The sequence below is a fragment of the Haliotis cracherodii genome, unplaced genomic scaffold (genome assembly GCF_022045235.1).
Source record: "Haliotis cracherodii isolate W230 unplaced genomic scaffold, xgHalCrac1.p SCAF_25, whole genome shotgun sequence".
In the NCBI taxonomy this organism is placed as follows: domain Eukaryota; kingdom Metazoa; phylum Mollusca; class Gastropoda; order Lepetellida; family Haliotidae; genus Haliotis; species Haliotis cracherodii.
In genome coordinates, this window is record NW_027266281.1 from 2,630,192 (window position 1) to 2,638,417 (window position 8,226).

Here is an 8,226-nt window from a genome sequence, read left to right on the forward strand (position 1 = left end):
GATTCATTACCACTGTATTTATGTATGTGACAGGATCAGATAGTTGTATATATTTTGAGAGTTTTATTAGTTTAGATTTTTACGGAATTAAATATTCAGTCAATTATGTTTTAAACATTATATACTTCACACTTAGCTCTCCTAATTCTCTGTTTCAACTTACTCCATGAGTACTTTGCTACAGCCTCAATCACCTAGTGCACTATCACACAATAGCCTGCCCAAGCGCGCCCCTCAAAGCCCCTTTGTGTTTAACTTTCTAGCTTACTGTCTCCAGTTTAAAGGATTTAGTTTTTATTACAGTTATTACTCGTGCAGAGGTCTGTGTCTGGACTGATGAACCCAGGTCCACACACTTGGGTTTAAGAAATTTATCAGTAATAAACTTGGCTGTAACTGCGAACAACACCTGCGTCTGTCCTTCATGTCATGACGCAGTTCCGGTTTTATGTTTGCATGATGTATACTGAACAAAAAGTGTTAAGGATCATGGCAATTTGGGGGATGTTTTTTTATGAAATTGTGAGCTTGGTCTTCACTGCAAAAATGTCGTTAACGTTTTTGTTCAGTGTAATATGAGATGCAAGCAACCTCACATGACATGCGCATTACATGTCAAATTCTGAAGTCAGTCAACGAATCATTTCCCCGAGGCAAGAGCGTCCACTGGCCTTTTTATCAAAGTCTTGTTTCTACTCTAGTCACACCAAGCTCACTTTTCTGCGTTGAATGTGATTGGACTATCGAACATATCGATCGTCCAACCAGAGAACGTTTCACAAAATCACCATCCACGCCTGGTATGCCCTCGTTTGAAAGATATTTACCACTGCCTGTTTTTGTTGATACAATCTTTTCATGGTAAAACGATTGCCTCTGTTTATGTGTCAGGGATGAAATCGCGAATGATTTCGTTATCTGATCGACTAGGTCGTCGCCTGTGGTAGTCACCATCTTTGTGAAGCTGTACGAGCTCTGATTGGATATCGCGTTTTCGTTACAAGGGGCACAACTCGTGATCTACGCGTGGTGGCGCCAGGGTCGAGCTAAGCAAAGTAGCCTTGATGTGGCAAGGGTGGAAAACTAGGCTTTGATATAGGCTAATGGACACGCTTGCCTCGGGAAGATGTCAACGAATATACTTCCTCCATTATCCTGTACATTTATATATCCAGTCTTTTGTGATGAATGACCAGGATCCATTCACCAACATTTTGTTACATCTTGGAAGTGACCACCTCAATATCAATTTGGAGCCTAACTAGAAATGTTCAATGCTGAAAATACCTGTCCAATTAACTTAAGCTCTTTGGCGCGGCCCAGTTTGTGTTTAGTTAGAGACGGAGACAAACGAAGCTGTGGGAGCGAATTTGTGCGGGGTACAAAGCAGATATAATACACTGGATTATCAAACATGATGCAAGCAAAGATGTGTCATTTCTTACCACTGAAGATCCCGTTAAGTCCCGAAAATTAGTCTTCAGCAACCAGTGCTTGTCGGACGAGGCGACCAACGGGATTGGGTGGTCAGACTCGCTGACTTGGTTGTTTTTTTGTTTGTAGTATATGGAGTAACGACTACATACATGTTTGGCTGTTGTTTAACGCCCCCTCAGCAATATGCCATCTGTATGACGGTCATCTGTAAATAATGAGTCATGAACATCAATCCACGCAATTGGGATAACATGACATGCATCGTTAAACAACAGACAAACGAAACTAAAGATTACATTTTACGTCCGCTACCTCCACTTACCAAGATTCTGTTGAGGACAGTTGATCACTAACATTGCACCATAGGTGAGCGAGTGATTGAGTTGGGTTTAACGCCGCTTTAAACAGTATGCTCGTTTTGTCACGGCTTAATGTGAGAGGAAAGCCCTAAGTGAGACAGGTCTCAGATGTTTACCACATTGATGAAACCCACGAGCAAGGATTTGGTGCTGACAATCCTAGAAACGTAAATTGGGCCAAGCGAAACCACAATCCAAGGTTTCTGGTGTACCCAAGGGTCGCAACTATGCACAGCGAATTGCGGCGCCTAAGAACACTGGGCCATCTCTGCAACTGTAAATTAGGAGACCATAATATTGTCACGGCCCCAAGACAAACACGTTTTTTCAACGAATAGATAGCTTTGTATTCATGTGGGTATAATAATACTTTCATATATATTAGTTTATTTGTTGTTAAGGCCGAACTCAGCAATATTCCAGCTACATGACGGCGGTTGGTAAATAATCGAATCTGGACCAGACAATCCAGTGATTGATATCATGAGCATCGATCCACGCAATTGGGATACGATAACATAGATCAACCAAGTCAGCGAGCCTGACCACACGATCCCGTTAGTCGCCTCTTACGACAAGCATAGTCGCCTTTTACGGCAAATATGGGTTGCTGAAGACATATTCTTCTCCGGATCTTAACGGGTCTCATATACACTCACATATACACTTTTAGGAAATTTATTGTGCCAAATAAAGTCGATATATTTAATTTAATATCATCGATACAAATGTGAATGTTTGGAGCTTGATAGTCACATGTTGTCGTTGTACAAAGGCATTGACAACTGGCCATTGTCATGTCACATACACAAGGTTGCGCTGAACTCAGTATCTCGTGTGACCGCTCTGCATCTCCTCGGCACTGACTGGATACGTGTACGAACTCTGTCCTGCGTAATTCTGCGCCATTCAGCTTGTAACGCGTTGGTCAGTTGTGGGAGTGTCTGCGGCGTGTTCTGACGTTGACGTACACGTCGATCGAGTTCATCCCAGAGGTGTTCGAATGGGTTCAGATCTGGAGATGTCGACGGCCAGTGCAAGGCGTTGATGTTGGCATTATGAAGGTAGTCTACCGTGACACGAGCTGTGTGAGGTAGAGCGTTGTCCTCTTGAAACAGCTCGCTCTGGCCGTCAATAATTGGAAAAGGTGAGGTTGAAGAATTTGATTCATGTAGCGATTTGCTGTCAAATTTACCTGAACCACAACCAAGCCAGATCTCGTGGTGTAAGATATGCCCCCCACACCATGACACTACCGCCACCGAATTTGTCGAATTCACGTACACAATGTGGGGAAAAACGCTCATTACGACAACAATACACACGTTGTCTTCCACCTCGCTGGTGAAGAAGAAATCGCTAAACCACACTCGTCTCCAGTTCCTCGAATTCTAAGGCTGTAAGGTATGGCACCAACGCAAGCGTCGCTGTCGATGGGTCTATTGCAAAACAGGGACGATAACTGGTCTTCTGGGTCGGATTCCAGCCTCGCGAAGATGGTTCCTGACAGTCTGGTCCAATATCCTCCTCAAAACAGGGATGCGTCCTGCAGTCTCTGTAGCTGTGACATTGCGATGACGTAGGTGGAAAAGTCGAATGTAGTGATCCTGTGCAGGGGTGGTAACTCTTGGTCGGCCGGTTCTCGGACGGTCTGCAGTGGAATTGAACTGTGTGTATCGGTCCCAAAGGCAGCAAATGGTCTCTGGCGGACGTTGAAGTGGCGTGCGATTCCCCTCTTTGGATACGTCCTATGGCAGCGCCGAATCTCGGCATTTTCGAACTTGAAAACAAATTATTGGCTTATGCTTACCTTTTTATAGCCACTACCACAAGATACGAATGCCATAGCGTGCACGTGTATTTTGCTTTAAAATAATGCCGTTTAAGACATTGCAAATCGACAATGGCTACGTTTTGACACACCGTTTGTCGAATATCAGGCGACCAACATTTTCCAATAACATACATCCAATTTATATACCAGACTTTTTGTGAAGTCAGGTTTAATGAACTACATACTACCTGTGCGTTTCGTTTTTTGAAGAGTGTATATATTCTGTTCCAAATAAGATACGTAAAGCCAGATTTGTGTGAGGTAGGAAAATACATTTATACGAGGAACTATATAAGGTATTGAGCCAAAATGTTGTGGAGAGAGCACTTGGTGATTGTAGTCTTCTCAGTTGTCGGTACAATGTTGGTGACGTCACCTACCATCAATAACGCGTATGTCCCCCTTGGAATTGATACCGGACTGACATCTCCTGCCCATGGAAGAGACGAATATGCGAATCACATCCTGGAGAATGGTAGCCCACTCGGCTTGCAAAGCAAAGGTCAACGTCTGGGGTTGTGGTTGTCGTCGGCGTAGCCTTCTATCCATATCATCCCACAGGGGCTCTATCGGGTTCATATCCGGGGTTCTGGAGGGAGGGGAGAACATCAACGATGTCGTTGTGTGCACAGGCTCCTCTGATCCGTGCTGTATGCGGTCGAGCGTTGTCCTGCTGGTGTACACCGTTGCCGTTGGCTGTAATTGAGAGGATGTGTGGTGGGAGAATTTCGTTGATGTATCGTTGAGCCGTAAGCTTGCCCTTGATATGGACCAAACCTGTCCTGCCATGATGAGAGATAGCCATCCACATCATAACGCTACCCACACCAAACCTGTCCACTTCCTGTTCGCTTTTTCCGGCGTAACGTTCTCCCCGACGTCTGTAGATCCGTGCTCTTCCATCCCCTCGACAAGGAGGAGAAATCTTGATTCGTCACTGAACCAGACATCTCTCCATCGCAGTTGAGGCTATACGCTGTGTTGACGACAATTATGCAGTCGTTGTTGACTATGTTGTGGCTGTCGACTCAACCTTGGACGATCACGTGTTGATCCGATCCCATAGCCTTGTGATGGTGCTGGGCGCTACATTATATTAGAAAACCCTGTCTACAGCTGATCGGAATTCCCCTGCCTGCAAGCGGCCTTTGACTTTGTTTCTTTGCACTTCTGTTAATCTTGGCATGTTGTTGAACTGTTGAACTGACGCAAAAAAACCTGCACTTTGATACCGTTCATAGTGCTGCTGCACGTGCAGTACGTGCAGCCTTATGGCCCTTTTGTTAATACACTGGGTGCGTTTGTCCGAATCGCACGTGTTTCCAGACTTGTGGTTTGCATGTCCTTGTTGTGATCATTTTGATCCGGGAATTTTGTCACTGACATTTTAACACATTAAGCCCTTCATGGTCCGCCAATTCTGCTTTCAAGGCCAAAAATATCCGTATTGTGTTTCTTTTTCTGATGAGTATATATATCACAATGTTTTCTCATAAGTAGATGCCTCTGAGGTTTAAGGTTTATTATGCATATATTATATTATATATTATAAAGAGTTCATTGTATACGCCAGTTGGTTATGAGCGTGTTCGTTATTAAGATGAAGGTGAACCATCTCAGGAGGTAATCTTGTATAAAAATGAATATTTATACCAACCAATTATTTCGTCTAATTGATTCACTAATTGCCATCAAAATCCCAGCTAAGTCCTCAAAGACTAAGTCACACTTGCGTTAAATAACGTACTTAAGCGTAGAAAAGTCTTACGTAGTGTAACGTAGCCATACGTGGTTCATCGTAGCTGTCCGTGACTATCTGTGTTCATAACGTAGCCATTAACGTGAAAAAGACGTACTTAGGGATTTATCTGTTGTGCATGCAATAACAAATAGTAGTATTAATAAATTTGACAGAAAATAGAAAGAATTAATAGCCTGCTTATGTTAATCTATCAGTCAATCCAATATATGTATTGTACCCATATCTTGACAATGTTTTAAGATCCTATGAAGTGCTACATTTGTAAACCTCATGTATCTATTTTACAGATATATGTCTACTGAATTGAAACAAAAATAATGAAAAACCCAAAACAAACAAACATTAAATAAATTTTGGCCTAATTTCTGAACAGCATAATGATATAGCAAATGGACGTAAGTTTAACAAAACACGTATTTTTATACGTGAAATACTGAAAATCTATTTACCTTTCAAATAAGACAGGGATACATGCAAAGGCACAAAGCAAAAAGAGACATAACTCCACATTGTCGAGAACGAGGCCACTTATAACACTATTGAGAATTTGCAATGGATCAATTCAATATATTTTCAAATTGTTTTGTTTGCTACCATAACTGTTCCATCCTTATAATCAATATTAAAATCATGTGCATTGAGTTACTATCACAAATAATAAAAAAAACCTCCCCCAAAACCCCTAAAAACAATGTTGAATTGGTAAAGAAATACAGGTACGAGAAATGAATTATAGAAACATTTTGTTAGTGGTAATGACTTGTTTGTTTTGTGTCTTTGACGATATATCACATGTCATGTCCGTTGTTAGTAAAACAAAAGTCGACTTGCAAAAAGGAAACTCCATGCAGCCATGTACACACACGCATGCACACATGAATGCACGCACGCACGCACGCACGCACGCACGCACGCACGCACACACACACCGCTAACACTATCCAGAATATGATAAGTATTAATCCCAACGTTTGCTTGAAATAACTGCCAAGGTCGTAAATAAACCTGCATCCTGTATCTACACAATCTGTAGGCTATCCGCATACATGAAGGGCGGTCGATACATAAATCGCTAAATGAATTTTAGATAGGATGTTGGAGCGAGACTATAAAACACCGGCTTATATCTCAAGCCATCAATCGTATACTTCCTGAATCGGGTACCTTAGTGGTTACAGTGCTTGTGGAGGCCCAGAATACGTAGAGGGCGTCATGAAACATGATAAATACAAAATACTTTGGAATAAGTTCGTATAGAGCCCCAGACCTATCCAGCCCAACAAACCTGATCATGTTCTTTTTGATAAATCCAATAAAATCATTAATATCATTGCATTCTCTGTCCTTTTTTACACTAATGTGATTAACAAGTACACAGCCTCAGGCCTATCCAGGCCAACAAACCTGATCATGTTCGTTTTGATAAATACAATGAAATCATAAACATCACGGAATTCTCTGTCTTTAATTCTTACACAAAGTTATATGTGAGTTTAGATATGAACTTGGCTCAAAACAACGTGTGTTCATTATGCAGACATTGACAACATTGCTCACGCATATTAGAATGTACACACGTCAATAGATTCTGGGATGAATGCAAGGCTTTTATTTTGGTTATTTTTGGAGATAATATTTCAAAACAATAAAACATTGTATTGAGCCACATTTTAATAATGGTCACAAATATCAAAGTGATAAAATCATCTGCTAATTTATAGAAATATACTGAAGCATATCAATAATGCTGAGTTGATTCTTTACAGAAGGACCCCTTCCGTTGTCTAGTGGTAGAGCGTCCGCCCGGAGAGCGGAAGGTTCAGGGTTCTATCCCCGTCATACCAAAAGACGTTAAAATATGGTACTTGTTGTTAAACACACACACACACACACACACACACACACACACACACACACACACACACACACACACACACACACCACTATTTAAGTGTAATAATCTGGGACGCGACGTTAAACCCCATTTCACTTCACCTCAAGTTTATTATACAGACCAATTTCTTTCAAGAAGCTGAGAATGAGATGCCCAAGGGTAAAGATATATTTCAGATTTAGTGTTTCATAATGTGAATTCCTTGTAATTGCAAATACAGCGACAAAACCCTTACCCTGCCTCACAGGTGGCACCCGTCACAAACACATGCAAAGGCAAGTCAATTGCTCTCTTGAAAATTCAAGGGAACATGTGGTACAAGCCAAAACAGTCACGTGACTTCTACTCATCAGGGTCACGCCAAAAGCAAAAGGTCCAAAGTGGGCTGTGGTCCACATCCTAGAGATGTGCATCCTGGAACAAAAAGAAAGTCAGTGGCCGCCATCGTGAAGTTTTTGAATGTCATTTAGCTGATTGTCATTGAAGTCGGTTGAACATGAATATGAAACGTCAAAACCAAATATGACACCAGGTGTTCGCGCAGTGGGTTTAGCGAGGTCTTTTATTTTCATTAAAATAATCATACGCTGGTATGTCGAGTCCCAACAAGATAATCCAGTGACACGATTATGCATTTACTGATTTTGTTAAAACTAAAAACGATATGTTAGTTAAAACGCAGCAAAGGATCTCAATCACAATTGCATATATCCACAACAAGGAATAATGGTAAACGCAAAGGTGATAGAAAGGCGTATGTCTGCTGTTCACTGTCACATTAGGTTGAAACAAAATGTATTAACACGATGCATCCCGGAATACCCTCCATATAATGTCAAGGACAATACATGATGCAGTCTAAGATCTGCTGCAATGCCAGCACACAAAGTCAGCGATCTCAGCCACTAAGCCACCGAGCCTTCCAAAATGAAAGTCCGAC